This window comes from Sus scrofa, chromosome 1 (genome assembly GCF_000003025.6).
Source record: "Sus scrofa isolate TJ Tabasco breed Duroc chromosome 1, Sscrofa11.1, whole genome shotgun sequence".
Taxonomy (NCBI): domain Eukaryota; kingdom Metazoa; phylum Chordata; class Mammalia; order Artiodactyla; family Suidae; genus Sus; species Sus scrofa.
The window spans coordinates 65483609-65505688 of record NC_010443.5 but is presented as its reverse complement, the minus strand read 5'-3'; the positions used below and the strand labels follow the sequence as shown (position 1 = coordinate 65505688).

Sequence of the window (22080 nt, the reverse complement as noted above, 5' to 3'; positions counted from 1 at the left end):
TCGCCATGAGCTGTGGTGTAGGTTGCAGACGCGGCTCGAATCCCACGTTGCTGTGGCTCTGGCGTAGGCCAGTGGCTACGGCTCTGATTAGACCCCTAGCCTGGGAATCTCCATATGCTGCAGGAGTGGCCCTAGAAAAGACAAAAAGACAAAAAAAAAAAAAAAAAAAGAAACACTTCCTACAAACAAAAGTCCAGGACCAGATGGCTTCACAGGTGAATTCTACCTGACATACAAAGAAGAATTATACCCTCTTCTTTAAATGTTTCCAAAAGGTAGAAGAAGGAGCACTCCCAAAGACATTCTATGAAGCCACCATCACCCTAATACCAAAACCAGACAAGGATACTACCAAAAAAGAATATTATAGGCCAATATCTTTGATGAATATAGATGCAAAAATTCTCAACAAAATTTTAGAGCCAACTGAATCCAACAACATATAAAAAAGATCATACACCATGACCAAGTGGGATTCATCCTAGGTTCACAAGGATGGTTCAACATATGCAAATCAATCAACGTCATACACCACATTAACAAAAGAAAAGTCAAAAACCACATGATCATCTCAATAGATGCAGAAAAAGCATTTGACAAAGTCCCACATCCATTCATGATAAAAACTCTTACCAAGTGGATATAGAGGGAACATAATTTAACATAATAAAAGCCATTTATGACAAACCCACAGCCAATATAATACTCAGTGGAGAAAAGCTGAAAGCCTTCCCACTAAAATCTGGAACAAGACAAAGATACCCACTCTCACCACTTTTATTCAACATAGTATTGGAAGTCCTAGCCACAGCAATCAGACAAACAAAAGAAATAAAAGGTATCCAAATTGGAAGAGAAGAGGTAAAATTGTCACTGTATGCAGATGACATGATACTTTATTTATAGAAATTAAACAAAAACTACTCCACACAAAAACTCCTTAAACTGATCAACGAACTTAGCAAAGTATCAGGATACAAGATTAACATTCAGAAATCTCTTGCATTTCCGTATACTAACAATGAACTAATAGAAAAGGAATATAAAAATACAATACCTGTTGAAATCGTACCCCAAAATTAAATAATTCATCTAAGAGTGGAATTGAGTCAATAACTGAGAAGTGTGAAACTTTACATGACAGTAACTCACCTTACTAAGTAGTTATGGAATATTGAATCCAATTCATCCAGATGAATGGAATACTACCAAAAGGAAGAATTAACTTATCTCAGTAAATGCTTCATTTGAAAGTAAATAACTCCAGTTCTCTGAGGCAGCCAGTGCCTGTTCTACTTTTCTTAATCTGGAAAACAGCTCTTAACATCAATCTCTCTTTATCCTATGATTAATTAAGCAATCATCTCTTTTAAAGATTTATTTCTTTTTTTGTAAAAACTGACAGCATGTTTTTAATGAAATTGCAAAATCTGATCAATGTCCTCCAACTCCACAGAAAAAAGAATGCAACATTGTGTGCAGAGCAATGATTTTTTGAATCAATCCATGTTTTATTTTTTATATATCCATTTCTCCCAATAGCAAAAAATTAAAAAATAAAATAAGAAAGATTTTTAAGGCAGTAAAAAGCAGCAATGTTTTAAAGGTAATTCTCAGAGTTCCTATCGTGGCTCAGTGTTTAACGAACCCACCTAGCATCCATGAGGACATGGGTTCCATCCCTGGCCTCGCTTAGTGGGTTAAGGATCTGGCATTGCTGCGAGCTGTGGTGTAGGTCACAGATGCAGCTCAGATCCTGCGTTGCTGTGGCTCTGGAGTAGGCCGGTGACTACAGCTCCAATTTGACTCCTAGCCTAGGAACCTCCATGTGCCGCCAGTGTGGCCCCAAAAGACAAAAGGACAAAAAAAAAAAAAAAAAAAAAAAGGCAATTCCTAGATGCCCTAGCATTCCAGAAGTCTCAGTGAGGGTGATGGAACCCTTGTTAGGGCTATCAGATGAGCTTTATGGCTACCTCCATAAAGGGTGACTTCTTATTGTGAAACTTTGCCAAATCCAATAAGACATGACATACTTATCACACCAAGTACATACCCAGGATGGTTGCACTGGTCTAGACTGTTGTGCCACCTGTGTTTCTTGTGAATTTTGTGAACACAAATTCATTACATTATAGGGACATCTCATCTTCTACATCCTCCTCCTCTTCCTCCTCATTATCCCTAACTTCCATTTACTGAGCTCCTAATAGGAGCCAGGCACTATCATGCTATTTTCTACATCATTAGATCATCGGTTTAACATTAGATTAATAAAATAGTTATTAATCTAATGTTACATTTAAGAAATGTGACCCTCAGAGGAGTTAAGTGATTGTTTCAAGGTCTTTAGTAAATGGTGGCAAGTAGAATGGAGAGAAGTTAAGGGGAAGCAGGCAAAGTTAACCACAAGTCAGGAAAGCAGAAGGTGGGAGGAAGATTATGAGAGGATTGAAAAGTGTTCTATGAAGTTAGGATAAATATGATTATAGTGAATGGACATCTTGCAAATATAAAGGAAAATAGACAGCTGTATCAACCTTGCTTCAAAAATAGAACTATTAGGGTAGAATGCAATGCTACAAGAGGAAACTGGAGCTAAGTTTCTCCTCTTTTTCACCTCAAGCACGAAATGGTTGAAATTTTACCACTTATTTAGAGAGAGAGTGAACTCTGCACTGAGGCAGTGATGAAGCAGGGCAGTTGGTGTGAAGGGTCAGCCTGTCCACCACTGCACAGAGTCATTCTGCTCTTGTCCCACATTTTATTTTCTACTTTACCAAGTTTCCCTGAAGGTAACCAAACCCACATCCTTGGTGGCTCCCTGCTATTCTTTGTGCCTGCCTCTTTAGAGGGGGCATTCGGCCCTTCACCACATTGACTCCTGTCTCTGAGAAGGCTTCCGACCATTGAATTTGATTCATCTCATCTCAATGATGTTTTAGCATCTCTGTATACTGGCAACCTGGGCACCTTCCCAGGAGCCTGCTCTTACATCAATTTCTGCTTTCAGATAGTGGATCATACAGTCATTCATTTCACAATTATTACTGTATATGTAGCTGTCCAAATTCTAGTCTCTGAGAACACATAGCAAACAAAATAGGCATTGCTCCTTCACAGGTGAACCTTACACACACACACACATCGAAGTAGAAGAATAATGGGAAAAGGGACACCAAGTACTCATTCTATGTAGGTCATGGGCATCCTTGCTATATACATATTCAAGTCATAAAGACCTTGCTCCTTTCAATCATTTGATTTGTCATTTAAGTTAAAAATTTAGCTTACTGCACTACAGCAACAGGAAGAAAGAGGCAGTTGTGCTGCTTTCTCTCCTTAAAACATTCTCTCTGGGATGGAGTATATATAACCTACCTGTCCAGCAGAGACAATAATACTGCATCTCTCCTCCCCAAGTTCCTTGGATGAAACTCACTTTTGAGTCTCTGAGGCTCAGGGGAGTTCAATGGGCTAATAGGCAATCCCGGCTGAACCTTGGCAGACCTTCCCGCCAAACCTCAGGGGTTACTGGATTTGTAATGCAACCCCAAAGGCATTTATGAATCAACTGCAGTGGGAGTGCTTGCCTGTGGCATCTTGCCAAGACCCTATTAGAAGTCTCTCAGAAGAGCCTGACAACAGATATTAAAAAGGCTGCAAAAGGACGATTATAGTCTGTCATTTGTAGACTCTACACATGGACTGCACATTGTTTCCTTCCTTATAGATGACAATGCCTCTATGTATAAACTGTCTAGCCAGTACCATCTACTGTATATTGGCTGCAAATACAGTGAAAATGCTTTCGATCATGTCAACTCTTTCTTGGGATGTTGGTAAACTTCAATGATAGAAAGCCCCTAATTCTGATATACCTTTGGTATCCTTGCCAGGATAAATTCATCATCTTTAAGTAAATAGTCTGACTAGCCACTGAGAAAGACATATCTTCTACGGCTGGTACTCGCTTTTAGAATAAGACACCCTTTATTCAGGTTAAGCAGTCTGAATGTGAGGATGTAATACACTGACAATGTGCTGCTTGAAAAAAAAGAAAGAAAAGAAAAAGAGAGAGGGAGAAAGAAAATTATTCCTTACAAAGACTGATGGAGAGTTTAGGCACATGCATAAGAGGGAAGAAGATAGTGGGAAAAGACAAGAAATTATGCTGGAGTGGTGCTCGAATTAAACAGAAAAGCTTTTGGAAGAGATTTTTTTTTCCCCAACCTTCAACCCTTCTTTGTACTAGACCATAATAATTATAAATGAACAGCATCTTTTTTTAAATTTAAGAGTTATATAAATAGTAATTTTTTCCATTGCTGCACAGAGTATATACAAAGAAAATAACCCCTTTCTGAAATGGCACACCTGTTACAAAGATGTTATAAAATGAGGAGTTCCTGTTGTGGCTCAGTGGTAACGAACCTGACTAGTATCCATTAGGATGCAAGTTCAATCCCTAGCTTTGCTCAGTGGGTTAAGGATCTGGCATTGCCATGAGTTTTGGTGTAGGTTGCAGACATGGCTTGGATCTGGCATTGCTGTGGCTGTGGCTGGCAGCTACAGCTCCAATTCAACCCCTAGCCTAGGAACTTCCAATGCCGCAGGTGCAGCTCTAAAAAATAAATAAATAAATAAATGAAACAGAAACACTCTTGTGGGAGGCAGGATATTGCCCTAAATGTGATTTATCTCATCTACATTGTTAGGCTGATTTTAGGCATAAAATAATCCCTATTCCTTGTGGTCAAGTTCAGATCTGCTTCATCAGAGTTACCAAAAAAAAAAAAAAAATGAGGGGAAGAGGGATAAGGAAAAGTTATTTGATACATAAGTAAGGGGGAAAGATAATGAAATTGAATGGAAGAAACATACATATTGAAAAGATTGAAGGAAGGAGAGCTTGACACATCAGAAATAGCTCATAGTAAAGTGACGAAGATTAAAATTACAGGACAAAGCCATCATTCATTCACTCCTTTACTCTTGAAAGAACAAGATCTCCCTCCTCGAAGAGAATCCCCCTTTGGACCCCTCATTTTACACTGCCAGTAGTCTTTGGTATGTAATCTTCACTTAGCTGTTTCATTATCATTTCAATTCTAAAATTAATTCAGTCATTCAGTCATTCACTTGACATTTATTGGTAACTTACACTGGGCTAGGAATGGGAAATGGAGGCTCCCATGTGTCTAACTGAATAACTGAAAGTTATGCTTTTGGAGTCTGGAGACCATTCTAGTTCCCCATGACCCACATCCCAGTTATCTTTAGATGCTACCCAAAAATGTAAGCCCTCTGGTAACTGTGTCCTGTCATTCCTCTATCACTCTGTTCTTCAGTCACCTGACTTAGCCTTTCTTCTCTCCTCTCCTGCTACTGCTTTCTGCTTTACCTCTAGATTCTCTGTTCCATGAAAAGCAAACTACTTGTAGCATTACCTTCTCCACTGACTACTTTTTTATTTGGATAGAATGAAGCTTCAGTTTTTATCTAGGCTACTGCCTATTGGGGAGCTTGAATAGAATCTTCCATGGATAAGGCAGTTGGGTGCTTTCACCTGGGTCCTGAGGCAACTTCCAAGTCATAAAAAAATCTAATTTTCCTAAGTTTGGTGCCATTTCACTCGACTGCCTTCGTTTTCAATATCATCTAACCATGCCCATGTTCACTGACCTCCCCACCCCCACAGTTTTCCTTTGTTTCCCATGATGTGCCACCAACATGGGTGATTTCAGTGTCCAAGCCCATGACTTCCAATACCTAAAAACTCTAACATTTTATTTCCCTTTCTTCAGTATCTTTTTCTTAAGACTTTATTTTAGAGCAACTTTAAGTTCTCAGCAAAATTGAGAGGAAGTACAGAGTTGACTAAGATACTTTCTACCCCACATACACATAGCCTCCCCAGTTATCAACATTCCCCATCAGAATGGTAAATTTGTTGCAACTGATGAACTTACATTGACATGTCATTATCACCCAAAGCTCATAGTTCATATAAGGGCTTACTCTTGGTGTTGATTCCTGTACCTTTTGATCGTTTCTTTTCTTCAGACTTCCACCTCCACAGCCATACTTGGACCTTGCTACCACCCACTTTTATTCCTCAGCAGAGACTTTTAACCCAACATCTCACTCTGACCATAATCCCCATTCTTTTATCTCCTACCCCTGCTACAAGATTTCTTCAACCTCATAGAAATTTCCTAGCCTTTGAGCCCTCTATTTTCTTTCCATTGCTTCTCTAGGTATCCTAGAGTCCTTGTTGATCATTTATTTTATTCTTTTTTTTTTTTTTTTTGTCTTTTTGCTATTTCTTTGGGCCGCTCTCGCGGCATATGGAGGTTCCCAGGCTAGGGGTTGAATCGGAGCTGTAGCCACCGGCCTACACCAGAGCCACAGCAACGCGGGGGAGCCGCGTCTGCAACCTACACCACAGCTCACGGCAACGCCGGATCGTTAACCCACTGAGCAAGGGCAGGGACCGAACCCGCCACCTCGTGGTTCCTAGTCGGATTCGTTAACCACTGCGCCACGAGGGGAACTCCTGTTCTTGATTTTTTTTCTTTTTAATTTTTTTTTTCTTTTTAGGTATATGACAGTTCCCAGGCTAGGGGTTGAATGGGAGCTGCAGCTGCATGCCTGCATCACAGTCACAGCAACACCAGATCTGAGCCGCATTTGCAACCTACACCCCAGCTTGCAGCAATGCCAGATCCTTAACTCACTGAGCAAGGCCAGGGATGGAACCTGTATTCTCATGTATGCTAGTTGGGTTCTTAACCAAGCCACAATGGAAACACCTATCTCTGTTTTTAGAACTTTTGGTATTTTACATCTTTAGCATTCCACCTCTGTGTAAAGCAGAATTCTTCAGTACTTCAGTCTCTTCTCCTACCCAGTCTTCTGAGAGCAGCTGGAAGGAATGCAACCACCATGCAGCTGCTCACATTACAATCCCTGGTTTTCAGACTCAGTTTGGCCCTGTGTTCTGGCAGTGTGCTTACTTGTTCATAGTTAAGATCTTTGGTTAAACATGAGTGTTTTTGCTCTTAGCCTTTAAAAAGTGCACAAACTCAGAGTTCCCATTGTGGCTCAGCAGTTAATGAATCTGACTAGCATCCATGAGGATGCAGGTTCGATCCCTGGACATGTTCAGTGGGTTAAGGATCTGGCGTTGCTGTGAGTTGTAGTGTAGGTCACAGACACGGCTTGGATCCTGCGTTGCTGTGGCTGTGGTATAGGGCAGCAGCTACAGCTCTGATTAGACTCCTAGCCTGGGAACCTCCATATGCCATGGATGCAGCCCTAAAAAGCAAAAAAAAAAAAAAAGGTGCACAAACTCATTCAGCCTCTCATTCCTGGCCTCCACAAATGTGCCTATTTTGGCACATTTCTTATTCCCTTCTTTCTATGTCCCTAATTTTGTACTTCCCTTCACCTCTGGGACATTTATCCAGTGCTTTATGTCTTCCTTCTACCTTCAGTGATCCCTCCCCTAGAGGTGTCTTTCCACTAAAGCTAAAAATATACACTAAATTCACTCATTCTTGAATAGTCACTGATGTATATATGCAAAGAAATGGTTCAGAACTGTTTATGGAGAATGAACTCAATTTCATAATAATAATTGCATAGAACAAAGTCTGGAAGCAAATAGTCTAAAGCTTTACTGTAGTAATCCCTTAGTCATGGGATTGGGGATTACTTTGATTTTATTTTTTACCCTTTTTCATAGCCTCCAAACTTTCCACAGTTACCATATATTACTTTGTTATTCAGAGAAATTATTTTTCTTCTAAAACATTTTCAAATATTTAACCTACCTTTGATCATGTGTCCCATCCTAGCTTTATTTTATTTATTTAATATTTATCCAGCCAAGGATGTCCACACTTACTCCACTCATCAGTTTTCATTCACTCCTTAACTCCCTGTTGACTGAATACCAGCTTCCCAGTTTCACTGAAAGCCTCCGTTTTTTTTTTTTTTTTTTTTTTCTTTTTGTGGCTATACCCGTGGCATATAGAGGTTCCCAGGCTAGGGGTCTAATCGGAGCTGTAGCTGCCAGCCTATACCACAGCCACAGCAACACAAGATCTGAGCCACATCTGTGACTACACCACAGCTCACAGCAACACTGTATCCTAAACCCAGTGAGCAAGGCCAGGGATCGAACCTGCGTCCTCATGGATACTAGTCAGATTTGTTTCCACTGAGCCACAATGGGAACTCTGCCTCTGGTATTTTTCAAGATGACCTTCAATATTACCAAGTCAAAGGCCAATACGTTCTTGTCATGTTCACCCTCAGTGCTATATTTGCCATCTCCCTTCACTTAAAACACCCTCCCTCCTTTTATTTCCGCTAAAGTCTTTAGTTCCATCTCCACCATGCTGTCCTCTTTCTCATCTCATTCCTTAAATGCTAGAATTCCCTAGGGCTTGGTCAGCAGCTTGTAGCTTTTTGCCCTCTTTTTGCCCTCCCCAGGCTACGCCATTCACGCAAATGCATTTATCCAACACACATCTGCTGGCCATTCTGAAACTTCCACTCTTTGCTCTGGTCTAAAGTGTTTCCAAGTTTAGGGACATAAATGTATTTCATGTACAGTAGTAAGGGAAATAATAGTCCTTTTAAAGAACACATTTAATAGATTTTGCACTATAGTATATTTTATGCTTCAAATAGAAGTTGGACTAGTACATATAGGATTGTTCTCATTATAGCCAACTGGGAATAATATACTCAGATACAATCACATAACAAAAACTCAAAGATGTGTATTTTCACATTTGATTTTATTGCTGCTTATGTAGTAGATTTTACATTTCAATAAAACTGTAAAGTAAAACTGTAAGTAAAAGCAAAAGAAATAAAATACAATAAAAATACTCCAAACCATAAGCAAATGTTTGCAATATCATTTGAAAAGAGTCATTGTGACAAGTGCTGTGAATAGCTGATTATTTCACTGATCCCATAATCTCACATAAGGGATAATCTGACATTTTAAATTACCTACTGAAATTTTAAAATGATAATAGAAAATATAACTTTAAGTTTTGTTGCTGTTGCTCTCGTGGATGTCAAAAATCATCAGAAAATTCAAATAATAATGTACAGACACTCACTTGACAAACGGTTAAAAGAAAACAAAGGAAGACCTGACATGGAGATGGGACAATCAGAGAATGAACGAAGACGACGATAGATTCCCCCTTGGTGTAATTTGACTTCACATTGCTCCTTCTTTGATATGGGTGTGGCTTTCCTTTTTGGGGGCTTGTGCCATTCACAGAGTCCTAGATGTGAGTCAGTACACTAGTTCAAAACTGGGCTCTGGCACGTAGACTTCGTGTGAATCCCGGTCAGTCATTTTTTTCTCTCTGAGCCTCATCTTGTCCATCTGTGAAGAAGTAACCACAACGAGATCGTTGTGGGCCTTTGCATGTGGCAGCAGTAGCCTTTTGTCAAGCACAATACTCTCAATATCCATTGAATTGTTTGCAATAATAACTGAGACTTCAGACTTTAAAACATTCTTAATGGAAAGGAAATAGAGACAAACACTGGATTTTATTATTTACTTTTCCATGCACCAAATGGCTGATCCTGAGTAAGTCACTACAACTCTCTGAATCTGAGTTTCCTCTGCCTTAAAATGAAAAGTACAGATGAGATGAATTTTCCACTCTGATTCTAAAATCCTAAAACCACTTAGGCGAGATACTTTCTAAGACATCACTGTGGTCTTTTTATTTACTGAGCTTCTTCATATATAACTAATTTAAAAAATGTTTTGGGAAACATTTGGAAGTCAATATTAAACTTAACAGACTATTTTGAAATCTTAAAATGAAAACTAAAAGATAGCATGATTTTTCTTTTGCTTTTCACAAGTTTCTTTTGGAAGTAAGTGTGTAAGTAATGAATAAAACATCTAACTGCATATGTGTGCAGATGCAAATAAAATTAGGCATTTCGTAGCGGATTGGAGCAAGAATTCCTATTCTAAATCCCTCTCTTCACTTATGCTACTGCTCAGAAAAAGCAGCCAGAGAGAGGCGTTTCGCATCCACAGCCAGTCAAAAGCGACTATGCCTTCTGTGGGTGGGAAGGCAGAAATGACATCTTTCAAAGTGGGAAACTTTACAACCAGGTATTTGAGATCTGAGACAATCTGGGGAGGTCTCTTAAGAATTGACCAAACTCTCAGAACCATCCTTGAGGCATCTGGGGATTACCAGGAAAATCCAGAGTGCTTCTAGCTGCAGAAAACATTTTTTCCTACCAAGAAGAATGACTCACCTATTGTCACCTTGGGAGATAGCACAGAACAACCAGAGCAAGTTGGGAAGTTTCCCAGGCCCTCACTACCCAGAATGAGATGAGATGACAGAGTTAATATAAATCAAAACATAGTATCTTTCCTTGCAACTGATAAATTCTAAGTAATTTGTGTAGTCTGTGGGAATCTAGGTTTGTGTCCCTGACATCTACGCATTTCTGGTGAACCTTAATATTAATTGAGGGTTAAATTCAATGTATTTAAAATATTTTAAAATAATTCAAAAATAAATCCCCATCATATTTATGGTTGTAAATTTTAAAAAATCTGGGACCATATGATGTTGAAAGCAGCAGTTAAGATAAAATAGGCACCTATATACCTTTCAACAATTCTATAGGAGAAATGTGTTAAATCGTTTTATTTTATTATTATTATTTTAAATAAGGAAACAGACCTAAAACAGAGAAAAAGAATTAGTGATGGGGAGGAGGAAACCCAACATCTAGTATCTAGTTTTTTGTAGTTCGTGAGTTATTGGCTAATACCGTTGCACAGCAAATTCGCTAAAGCTGGTGCCCACCATAGCCTGTGCTTCTCATTTTAAAACAATCATTTATGGGTGTTAGAGGATGCCTAGGAAAGCAGAAGGGTTCTGTGTCAATCAAAGCTAATCACTGGTACAGGCAGAGGGCTTTTGTTGGCCTCCATGCTCTAAGCCGTGCTTCCACATCTGTGTTTGAAGAGATTAGAGAGGTGCTTCATACAAGAACTGTATTAGTGAAAGCTGATCGACAGTATTTGGAATAAATCATGAAAAAGTTGAGTGCCAGAAGGGAAAGCATGGAAAGTGGGAGACTGAAACTGACGAGGGCGAAATCCACCCCCTCTCCCCCCTCCGCGCCGCCCTGCTCCAGCCCCTGCACATTTGTATTTCGGTTGTATTTCGGTTTTGCCCGCTGGAGAGCATTACTAGGTGCCCTGCTCACCACTTCCTAGCAAACACACAGCCAGCCGCTCAGCCAAGAAGCCCGACGCCAGGGTTTTCAGGGAAACGCTTGCCACACTTGGGTGAAGGGCTCCAGTTTTATTGGAGGTGCTTCATGGAAAACAGATTAGCCCAAGTGGGTAAGTGGGATTTGAGGACCTGGGATGGCAAAGAATGAAAAGTGAAAAAGATCCCAGCAAAAATGAACATCCGTGCCCCCTCCTCGTTGATGGCAGTGTTCTCTCTGCATGAAGGCCATACACTGGCAAATAAATTATGAGTGACAAGTATTTGAACCAATAAAGAGGGCACTATATTTTATATGCAGTAAATTTAATTCCAGATTGTGTTTCACCTCAGCAGGGTGACATGTTTATTGCCAGTGAAAGATGGAAGCAGAGGGAGTTAGAGGCAAGCGTCAGCAGTTCTAGTGGGCACCCGCAAAATGAAGATTTGACAGACCGGTGGCTGAGCCCTTGAAATGAAATGCCAGATCAAATTTTACCCCAAAGGGGTCAGATGTACTGTCGTGCCCCCAAACTCGCAATACCAGCTGAATAAATGAGCCTGGTTCAGCAGAGAACAGGAGGCCAAGCGTGTGCTCAGTGGGTTCCTGCTCATAGGCTTGTCAGATCGGCCAAGTGCAAGGAGGACCAGAGGGAGGTGTGTCTGAGGAAGGAGACGCTAGGAGGATGTGAAGTGCTGCCGCCTCTGTGGGGCTCTAAGTGTCGTTTTAAAAATCTATTAAACAGATCGAAAAGTAGAAGTGAGTCTAAATTGATCTGCCCGTCTCTCAATTTCATCCTACAAGCGCTCAGCTCAGGTGTTCAATTTATTGAACCATAACCCCTTTTTAAACAATCAACATCAACACGCAATAAATATGCTCAGCAAGGGCAATATTTACATGCGCGACTCATTGTTTTCCAAGATTTATTTATGGCGAAACTGACTGGCAATTACCTCGGACTTCCTTTGGCAGACGGTGGCACAGTGGCATGTGGGCGTCGTTCTGGTTATTGCAAAAATTAAGCACATTGAAAGAGGTGAGCCCAGCTTGTCCCTAAGAAATGGGCATCATACTCTAATTGCAGAGGTGGGGAAGAATTTTTGTTATAATGTGCATATGGCTTCTTCCTCTCAGAGAAAAAGAAAGAGGGATGAGTGAGGGAGAGAGAGAGAGCAAGAGAATGAAAGTTAAAAAAGGAAGGAAGGATGGAAGGAAGGAAGGGAGGGAGGTGGGGAGGGAGGAGGAAAGGGAGGGAAAAGGAAAAGTTGCTGGTCTCAGGAAAGCATGTCCTCCGAAAAGAGTATATGCAAAAATTCCTATAATGATGTTGATAATTCATGTATAATGAAAGCCAGTCTTTGCTCTCTGCACTTAGGAAATAGGTTCTGTTATCCAATATATAGATTGGGCTAGCCACACACTTTGGAACTCATTTGTGTAGACACAGTGTCATCAACTCTTGAATCAATCAAAAGGGTTAACATTTTAATCAGTTCCTTTCACTGACCCTGCCCTGCAGGACTATTGGTAGAAACTTCCATGTATTTAACTTCACACAAATGTATTTTAAGAATGTTTCTCATAATTCAATGAAATTGAGATGGAAAATGATGTAAAATTTCTGGACCCTGTAAAGTTACTTGGTGCAACTTTTCTCAACTTTATACATCTTTTCCATTCACTGATGTTACAGAGAAGATATATTCTGGTGCCTGGATGTGAGATGAAGGATCTACATAATGTTACTAGCACTCCATAATTGATATTTGGAGCTTTATAGGGCCTACTTCTTTCCTGTAAGAAGGAACTCACATTTGGTGAATAGAGCTCTGGAGCAGAAGGAACAGAACCTGGCATTCTCCTGGTGACACCTGGAGAGATATAAGAACACCTGTGATGTAAATAAGAACCTACCATAAATAGTGATTGTCTCTGTTACTCACTTACTCCTTACCGGTGTTGTGAGGGTGACTGCTGGTTGCAATGTGTGCAAATTTTTTGTTAAGATCTTAGATAAGAGTTGCTGTGTGAAAGACTTTGTCATACACAGATGAAAGGCTTAGCAGTCACTGTGGCTGAGACCACGGTCCCGTACTGTTTCCTGATCAACCATTTAACTCCAGTCATTCATTCCCATTTGTTACCTTCTCCCACGAAACAGAGAATTGAAAGGATTTTAAGCTCACATCCTCTGTGGAGCTCCACGTGTTCCAGAGGCCCCTCTTTCATTACATCAGCTACACCGCCTCCTCTCAGGTTCCATATGCCCTGACCTTCCCTATCTTTATGTTCCCTGCTGTTCCCTCCATTTCTCTCACCAGCCTCCTTTGTCTGCTCTTTTCAGACCTCTCCTGTGAGCTGCTCTTGGAACAGAGTCTCATTTGTCTGGCATATGCCCTTCCTCTTGGCCAAAGAGCTCCTGAAGGCTCCACAGGATTTCAAAGCCATATAGCAAGAGTTCCTGCCAAATTAATCTATTCAGTTTGTTTCTTTTTTGGCAGATCGTTATTGGTCTTATTTACAATTCCTTATAAGTTGTTGAGGTAAAAAAAATCGTATAATGAGGTAGGAGGTTTAGTAGGTGCCATATATTAAATATATTAATATTTAAAAATAAAATATTAATAATGTTAGAAGAGAAAAAAATATTTAACTTGACAATGGTCAAATGCATTATCATCACTTAATGTACAAGACTTCCAACACATTTTAAGGATAGAATAAACCCATTTAACATCATGTACACACGATAAATCTTTTACTCCTATCTCTCTGTGTTTCTTTTCTGTTTCATGCTTCCCAGAAGCTGTTTCCTTTGGGTCTCCCCTATAAAATTAAGTTTAAACTCCTTATGTTTAAAGCTCTGGCCCTTCCATCCCCACCAGCCTGACATTGGGTGGAGGATATTATCAGATATTCAGTTTCCTCCTGAATATTTGCCTTGCCAAGCTTTTTCAAAGATAGTAATAGGCACTTACAGTACTGACCACCATGGCTAGCACATGGTAGTTGCTCAATAAATGGTATCCTGTTACTTATTATAAAAAATGGCCCCTCTGCTTCTACCCAGCTAATCTGCACCTCTTTCTAGAATATGTCTTCATATTCCCCCTACTTTTGTCATGCTTTTCCCACACTCATATGCTTTCTCTCTTTCTCCTTCTTCACCTGTATGACTTGGCTCAGAGGTCCCCTCCTACCAGAAACCTCTCTCCCCAAGTGCTTTCAGAGTCTATGTGCCATGAAGGGAGAATTAACAGACCCCAGAGCGGCTGTGTGGCTTATATTTAGCATTATAGCTCTTATAATTTAGGACTATAGTTTGACTGCAAAAAAAAAAAAAAGCAAAAACAAAAAACAAAAAACAACCCAGGTTCTATTGAATAATAGCTTCTGCTAAATTATGCTAAGTAGTTTAAGTTTTAACCGTGTATGCATAGTTAAGTTCTAACCATCCTTCAAGGTCTAATTTAAATGCCTCCTCCCCTTCCCCAGGTGAGTTACTCAGATGGTCTTTGGGGCTTGATGAAGCGATTCTCTGTTTTTTAAGGTTGAATTTTCTATTCGGCAAGAGTGATACTGTGCTTGAACCTGCACTCATCATATGTGCCTTAGTGGAGGAGAGGATGAGCTCCTGGAGGAAAGGAGAAAACAATTCAATCTGACAAATGTTTCCTGAGGACCAAAAGAAGGCCACTGATGATGGTGGCTCAGGCAGTAAAACACAGAGTTGCATCCAGCCTTCAGCTCACAGACACTTACATTTCAGAGTGCCTGGGGATGGCTGGGAGAAGAGGTCAAAAAGTGTGAAGCAAACAAGAATAAGATACTTCATAAGTGCTAACTGGCAGTCCAGCCTTAACGGACTACCAGAGGAAATCTGAGGAAACATTTTGATTGGGCTTTACTTGTATTAGGATCTACTTACAATTTTTGAATAAGCAAGATTATTTTTTAGTATTTAGGCATATAGCAGAATGTGCCCAAATACAGTGGGTGAATCTTTTTGAATGAATAGAAAAGTAAAGGACATGCTGTTCCATTCTTTCCATGTAATTGGAGTTTTTTTTTTTTTTTTTTTTTTTTCTTTCAGTCGTCTTAAGAGAGTTGGTGGTGTATGAGTTCTATAGAATAGGTGTATCTTCTAAAGTGAAGGTCACCTATATGGTAAGCTGTAAACCTTTTTTTGAAATTGCCTATAAATGAGCTAAAGCTGAATTGAGTTCAAATGGGCTAGTGGTTGTGTTGAGATCAAGGAAAGAAACAAAAGAAAAAAGCTGCAATTACAGTGTAAATATGAGCATTTTAGAGCAATGTTGAATAAAAATATTGCCTGGGATAGCAAAGTTCAATTGTGCTTACCCTGCTAAGATTTCTTTAGCGGTTCTTCCATGTACTCTTTCCCCAGAAGGTGTTAATTGATGTTGGCACTGAATCTTTTGAAGCGGTGGGAATTCATACTTTAAAATGTCCAATTAGCAGCAAAAATGAGTGATGGAATGGGTCACTGAAGATTTTTAAAGGCCGAGAAGCACCGTCATTTGAGGGCATCTAAAACACTGCCCTGAGTCAGCCTCCGAAGATTTTTTCCTTCAACTTCTGCTTTATCTCTTTGTACAGAGGCTAGGACAGCAGCATACAGCCCCCAAAAGGAGAATCCTCACAATTTTCTTCAGAATGCCAAGTGTTATAGTGAACGATAAATAACCTTCCTGTAACAAGCAGCCCTTTTTTTTCCCCGCTGGAACAAACTGTTCAACTCTATTTGAATAAAAAGCCCACACATATATCAAATTAAACAAAATAGCATTGTTCCAAATACAGATCAGGCAGTCTTCCCAGACTCGTGTCAGTAAAATTTCATAGCACTCCACACCATTGTATAGTAGCTCTCTTTCTCCTCTTCTTTATGTGTGAGTGCAGAATCTCTATTCTTAGACAAAGGAATGCAGACACAGGCCATGTCCCCCATGCAGTTGAATAAAATAAAGGTCCAACTAGGGCCTTTGATGGCCAGGAAAAAGAATGCACCATGGAAAGTACAGGTGGAGACAGTACTGCACAACTATATTATGAGCAGTTGATCAACAAGAAGTTATTTTGCTTCTTGCCAGGACAAATATTTCCCATTTGATGAAGCATAACTCTGGATCGATGTTAATGAACCAGGAAGCTAATTGTGTGGCCTGTGTGCTGAGATGGGATGGAGGCGGTAGTGTGTGGGGCCGCTTTGCACTAACTCATAAGGGCCAATTGTTTCCAATTTTCAGGATTTGGCAAGCTTTCTGTTATACACAGTCATTATGACAAACTGATATAAAAGTATATAAAAGTATATAAACTTAAAATTCAATAGGTTACATCAAGAAAGATACTGCCCAAACTTATTACTTCTTATTTTACTACATTTTACTATGATCTGTACGCTTGAGGTTTTATATATACTGTGTCTCTATGGGGGAAATAGTATGGAATGGTCTAATGCTTTGTGCTTGTTCCCCATGACACACTGGTAGCTTGGAATTGACTTACACTACAAATCAGAGTTATTGCTTTTTTGTTTTTGTTTTCCAGAGAGCTGATTGTTATCCATTTATCAGAACACCATTGGGTAGAAGTTCTTTGAGAACAGACCTAACTTCCCATGCAATTTTAGGCTGCTGAGCTGAAGAAGAATTTGAGCTGGGATGGCATTCAGCCCTTTAAGGTAAGAGACACATCTGTAAGGGCCTTCCTGTGCACAGGCAGAGCTTACTAAAGGATTAAAATCACTTCCTCCAATCTGACATCTCCAATTGCTCCTTGAATAACTGGAGCTCAATCTGGGAAGATACTTAATATTAGGATAAATTTGCTAATTAAGAAAAGTTTTTGTTTTGTTTTGTTTTTGTCTTTAGCGCCAGATGTGTGGCATGTGGGAGTTCCCAGGCTAGGGCTTGAATCTGAGCTGTGGCTGGTGGCCTACACCACAGCCATAGCAATGCCAGATCCAAGCTGCATCTGTGACCTACACCACAGCTCACGGCAATGCTGGATCCTTAACCCACTGAGTAAGGCCAGGGATCGAACCCATGTCCTCATGGACACTAGTCGAGTTCGATACGGCTAGGCCACAATGGGAACTCCAAAAAGAGTTTATATTCATTCTCACCAAGTGTAACATTTTGCCAATCTTACCGAAAGTGGTATGTTTAACCTGCATTGGCAGTTATTTAATTGATCATCAGAGTGGCACAGCAGCGGGATATCAGCCTTCACTTTTCTCACACTCCTCACCTCTTCCAAGCTTTCTGTTCAAGTTAAACCAAGGAGGTGAACTAGGAAAAGGTGTAAGCAAGGTTGGATGATGAAGAGGCAGAGTTGTGAAGTGGCAATGAATTAGGTATAAGAAAACTTCTAGTTTTAAACCTAGAGAGGATACCTCTCTAGGTTTAAAACTAAAAGTGACATAATTGCTTATGGTATTTGTAGCAGATTTAAACTAGCTAGGGGTTCTATAATTATTTTCCCCTTAATTCAACCTCTATGGTGCAGTAAGACAAATTATAATAATTTATCATTTAACTAATTTTAATTAAAAAATTTATATGATGTCCAGGGTTATATACACAGAGTTATATACAATATGCACACATATGCACATGTGTATATATACTCAATATACACATATGTACTATACCTATACATATATATATAATACACATGTAGGGTATGTATATATTCAAGTAAAAATATATTTTATAAAATTTATTTATATATTCAAATGTAAAATGTGCTTTGATTTGGAATATCTGGTCAGAATCCCTTGGATAATATGTACTTTAGGACCAAGGCAGCATTTTTCCTTAGAGTAAAAATATTTCGTAAACTAAACAGGTATGAATATAAACAAATGAGCATTTCTAATAGCTACCATACTACTGTTTCACAATTTTATGCTACAAGAGGCCAGAAATTATTCTAATGTTTCTCAACCAAATGCCTTCTTTTATCAGCAAGTGAATTCCACTAAGAATGTCATGTGATCTTGCTCTTTGGGTCTATGCACAGAGTAATCTCTCCCAGTGCTTAAATTGCATAACTGTCAGATACAGTATACCTTGAGGATCAAATCCCTTATGTCACAATATTAAACAATTATTTCTGGCCACACCATTGAATTTCTACTGCCTGAGGGGTCTCTCGTGTTCCAAATCAAGTTAAATTAAGAATGTGTATACTGGCAAATTGAAGAAACAGATAAGCAGGAGCAGGGAAAAAAAAAAAAAAAACAATGGGAAGATTATCCTTGTAATGTTTCATTAAGCAACTTCCATTAGAAAAGAAAAAAAATCATTAATGCTAACCCATGTTTGAACTTAAAACACAAAATTCAAACTGATCCACACAGTATGTTTTTACATGTAGCCTATGCATTTAATAGTCACTCTTTGATACGTGACAAGTATCATCTTGAATTTTATGTGAACTGATTCACAGAAGTCATTCAGCAAATTAATGTAGTTTTGGAAAATTAACAGCAAAGTAGGCATGCCGCCAAATGTCTAATGACAAATTGAAGGGTTTGGAGATGTGTCTGTCTATTTGCAGTATTGGAACTGTTTTCAAAACAAAAACACACTGAAAACGGTGCTGGCATGACAGGAGATACAGTCATTATGCAATTTTAATTGACAAATAATTCCATTTTTGTGAATAAATTCACCTAGCCAATAACTGCATTATCATCTATCATGTACTGGTTTCCCTTCCCATCTCATGCACCCTCTAATTTTGATGAATTTGATCAAATGTATCTGGCAGCATAGCTGTATCTGGCAAGTCAAGAAAAGACCACAGTGCATTGGGGGAGGGGGAGAGGAGGGTAGGAGGATGGTGATTTGTCACAGGGATGAACACTGTCTTTAGCATTACCTGTTGTGCAGATATTATTATCCTTCATTTATCTCCCAGTTTGAATATTCAGATTGGGATGTGTTCCGTTCTTTCAACAAGGTACTAAGCATCTCCCTAATTTAACTCAGGTATTCGAGGGGTATGTCTATGCATGTGGGTGGAGATTGGGAAAATTAGAAACCTTTATCGATCAAAGTATAATTAATCTTCAGATGTTGCCTTTAAGCTCTAGCATAATAGCCTTAGCATATAGCCCACTTTCACATAAGCAGCAGCTAAAATGCAAAATGATCACAAATATGAACATACTCTAGCTAAGGGCAGGTATTCCAATGGCAGCATTAAATATAAATACAATAGGGTATTGACATAATGTAGTAAGGTTCCCTCGCTATTAAAAGGCTTTGTTCTAAAGCGTATCTGTGTACACAATGAGATGATGAACGCAGTGCATCACATAGCTAAATTTAATATATGCAGGGGTATGATGTTTGCAATGCATGCATTTCAGCAGGTCCCATTAGTGCGCCTTTCCCCTCCAGTGAAAACAGAATGAACCACAGCCCCTTCTGGTTTGCATAAAGCAAACAAAATTAGATTTGCTTTGCTGAATTGAAACCCGCTTGGGATTGTGAGCCTCTCTCGGGGACAAATTACTTCAAACAATCCCTTTGTACCATAACAAAATCAAAAAATTCAGGCCAATCAACATGGCTCAAAACCCTTAACACAAGAATTAATAATACAACCTAGTCTATTTTTATTGCTTCTGCGCTACAGCTCCTTGTTTTAATGTAATTACACTTATTTGCCGTCCACATGTTAAGTAAGCTTGCATATGTTAACTAATGCGACATAAAACAACTTTCCTAATTTTACCATTGCTACAAGCATTGTTCCCCCTGGAATAAGATCCGAACATTGGACAAGTTGAACACTAATGTTATTAAATTAAATCTATTTTTAGACCCTTGATAAATGAATATAGGCAAAATGTCAAATGTTTCTTCAGATAGGTGCAAAAGCTGATTGACAATCAGATTAGTCTATTAAGAATATTGGCTTATGGAGTGTTATTCACTTGATATCTCTTGGCTTTTAAAGCCTGTTTCCCTGCAGAAGAGGAGGACACGTACACCTGTAAATATGGAATCTCTTAAATCAGGTATCTGGTCAATGACCACTCAAATTCAACAGCTTGAGTTAGTATCAAGATGATATATATATATATTCCTACTGCTTTACCACCTGAAAATCAGCAGAAGCTGTAAGCCACTAAAACTTTCATCTGTACCACAAGTTTACTGACTTTTCAGATTTGAAATTTAGAATCTCAGATAACTTTTTGCCAACTGCTTTTTAAAATGTATAGGTCAGATAGAATACTTGAATTCACAAAATCTTGGTCTTTTGAGCTCAAAAGCGCTTTTCCCCATTGCATAGTCCATCACATACATAATCTCATCCTTAGGAAGGAAGAACATGTCAAACATTTATATACCGAGGAAGGTTTTTCATCTAATTGCTAAGAAGTAGTTAATTCTTTATAACTTGGGTGTCACATGACATTGACCAGATATCTGAATCAAAAGTTGGAAAAGATCTACCTTTAAGTCTGGATTTATCTGTGTAACTATTGGATCATTTAGTCACAAGTACCCTATCAATTCAGTTTAACAAGGAGTCAGTTTTGCCCAAAAGATCATTTAGTGTCATTGTTTGCTATTGAATAGGTAAATAAGTATGATTGACATATATCTCTTCCTTCCTATTAGCTATGCAGATTCAATCTGAGTTTCTAATACAACACACACACAATTGTATAATCAAATGATTTAGCAAAGGTCTCCTTATGTTAAATCTTTCAGATTAGACATTCCTTTTAAATATGGCAGTCAATTGATTAAAACAGAGAATCTCATCCAAAGATCTCAAATTGGGTCTCTAAGTGTTTTATTTAGAAAAGATAGTCCTTAAAAGAGGCAAAATTAGAATGCTTTCATGTATTCACAAACGCCGCAGTTCCTTACCACTCTTTTTATAATTAGCCCATGTCTGACCCCCAAAAGCACTTATATTTGAGAATCCCTGGTCAAGACAGCCTGATTAGTCACTCACATTGAAATAACTTAAGACAGTACACAAAGTACCTGAAATAAGGGTGTAAAAGTAGCATGAAGACACAGGTTTCTCCATATAATTAAAATCCAACCATGAAAGCTCTTTGAGAATGAGTGTGTGTGTGTGTGTGTGTGTGTGTGTGTGTGTATTTGTAATTTCATTTAATCCTCCTTTAGGATCCATTATGGCACAGGCTGAGGTGGGGAAAATAGGTGCCGTCTTAAGAGAAGACCAAGATCTGCGGGTCGCACTGACTTACTATTTTGAAAGACCGTTCTCCACTTCTTCAAGTCAAAATGTTAACAGCACTATTCTTTTAAAGAACAAGAGATGATGTCATTATTGTAGTTTTATTCATAAGACATAGGAATGCAAACTACCTCAGTTTTCTGCTATTTTTGCTTTCTATTATTTAGGTCTTATATTAAGTCCTTGGATCAGTTCCCAACCTATTGTGATTCTAATTTGATTTGTATACCCCGGTCTTTCTCAGAGGTACTTTAAAAATCTTAGATAAAAGAAAATGAATTAGTTGTACGTACGTGCCAGAGCAGCACGAGCAGGGATATAAGATCCGTGAACTGAGTTCAGCCTCAGAAAGAACAATTAAGTGATCTTACACCTACCCTTTCCTCGCCTTGCTCCCTCACCTCACAAATCACTCTTTTGTTCTCCAACTTTACCTCAGCGCCCCACCGCTTTCCAGTACCAATGCCAAGTGCCCAGTAGAGCCTTCTAGCTCCTTTCTCTGCAACTGGTAAGACT

General features: G+C 39.1%; 1 long non-coding RNA gene across 2 annotated transcripts in view; it reads left to right on the top strand.

The window, feature by feature from the left end:
- LOC106508906 overlaps positions 1 to 22080 on the top strand; it is a 369867-nt gene that overhangs the window by 263559 nt on the left and 84228 nt on the right. Inside the window, exon 3 of one of the 2 annotated variants that reach the window (XR_002338705.1) lies at positions 16873 to 17005. This is a non-coding gene — a long non-coding RNA (uncharacterized LOC106508906). Of the gene's footprint in view, positions 1 to 16872; positions 17267 to 22080 lie in introns of those variants that run through there. The other variant, XR_002338703.1, reaches the window with a different exon arrangement.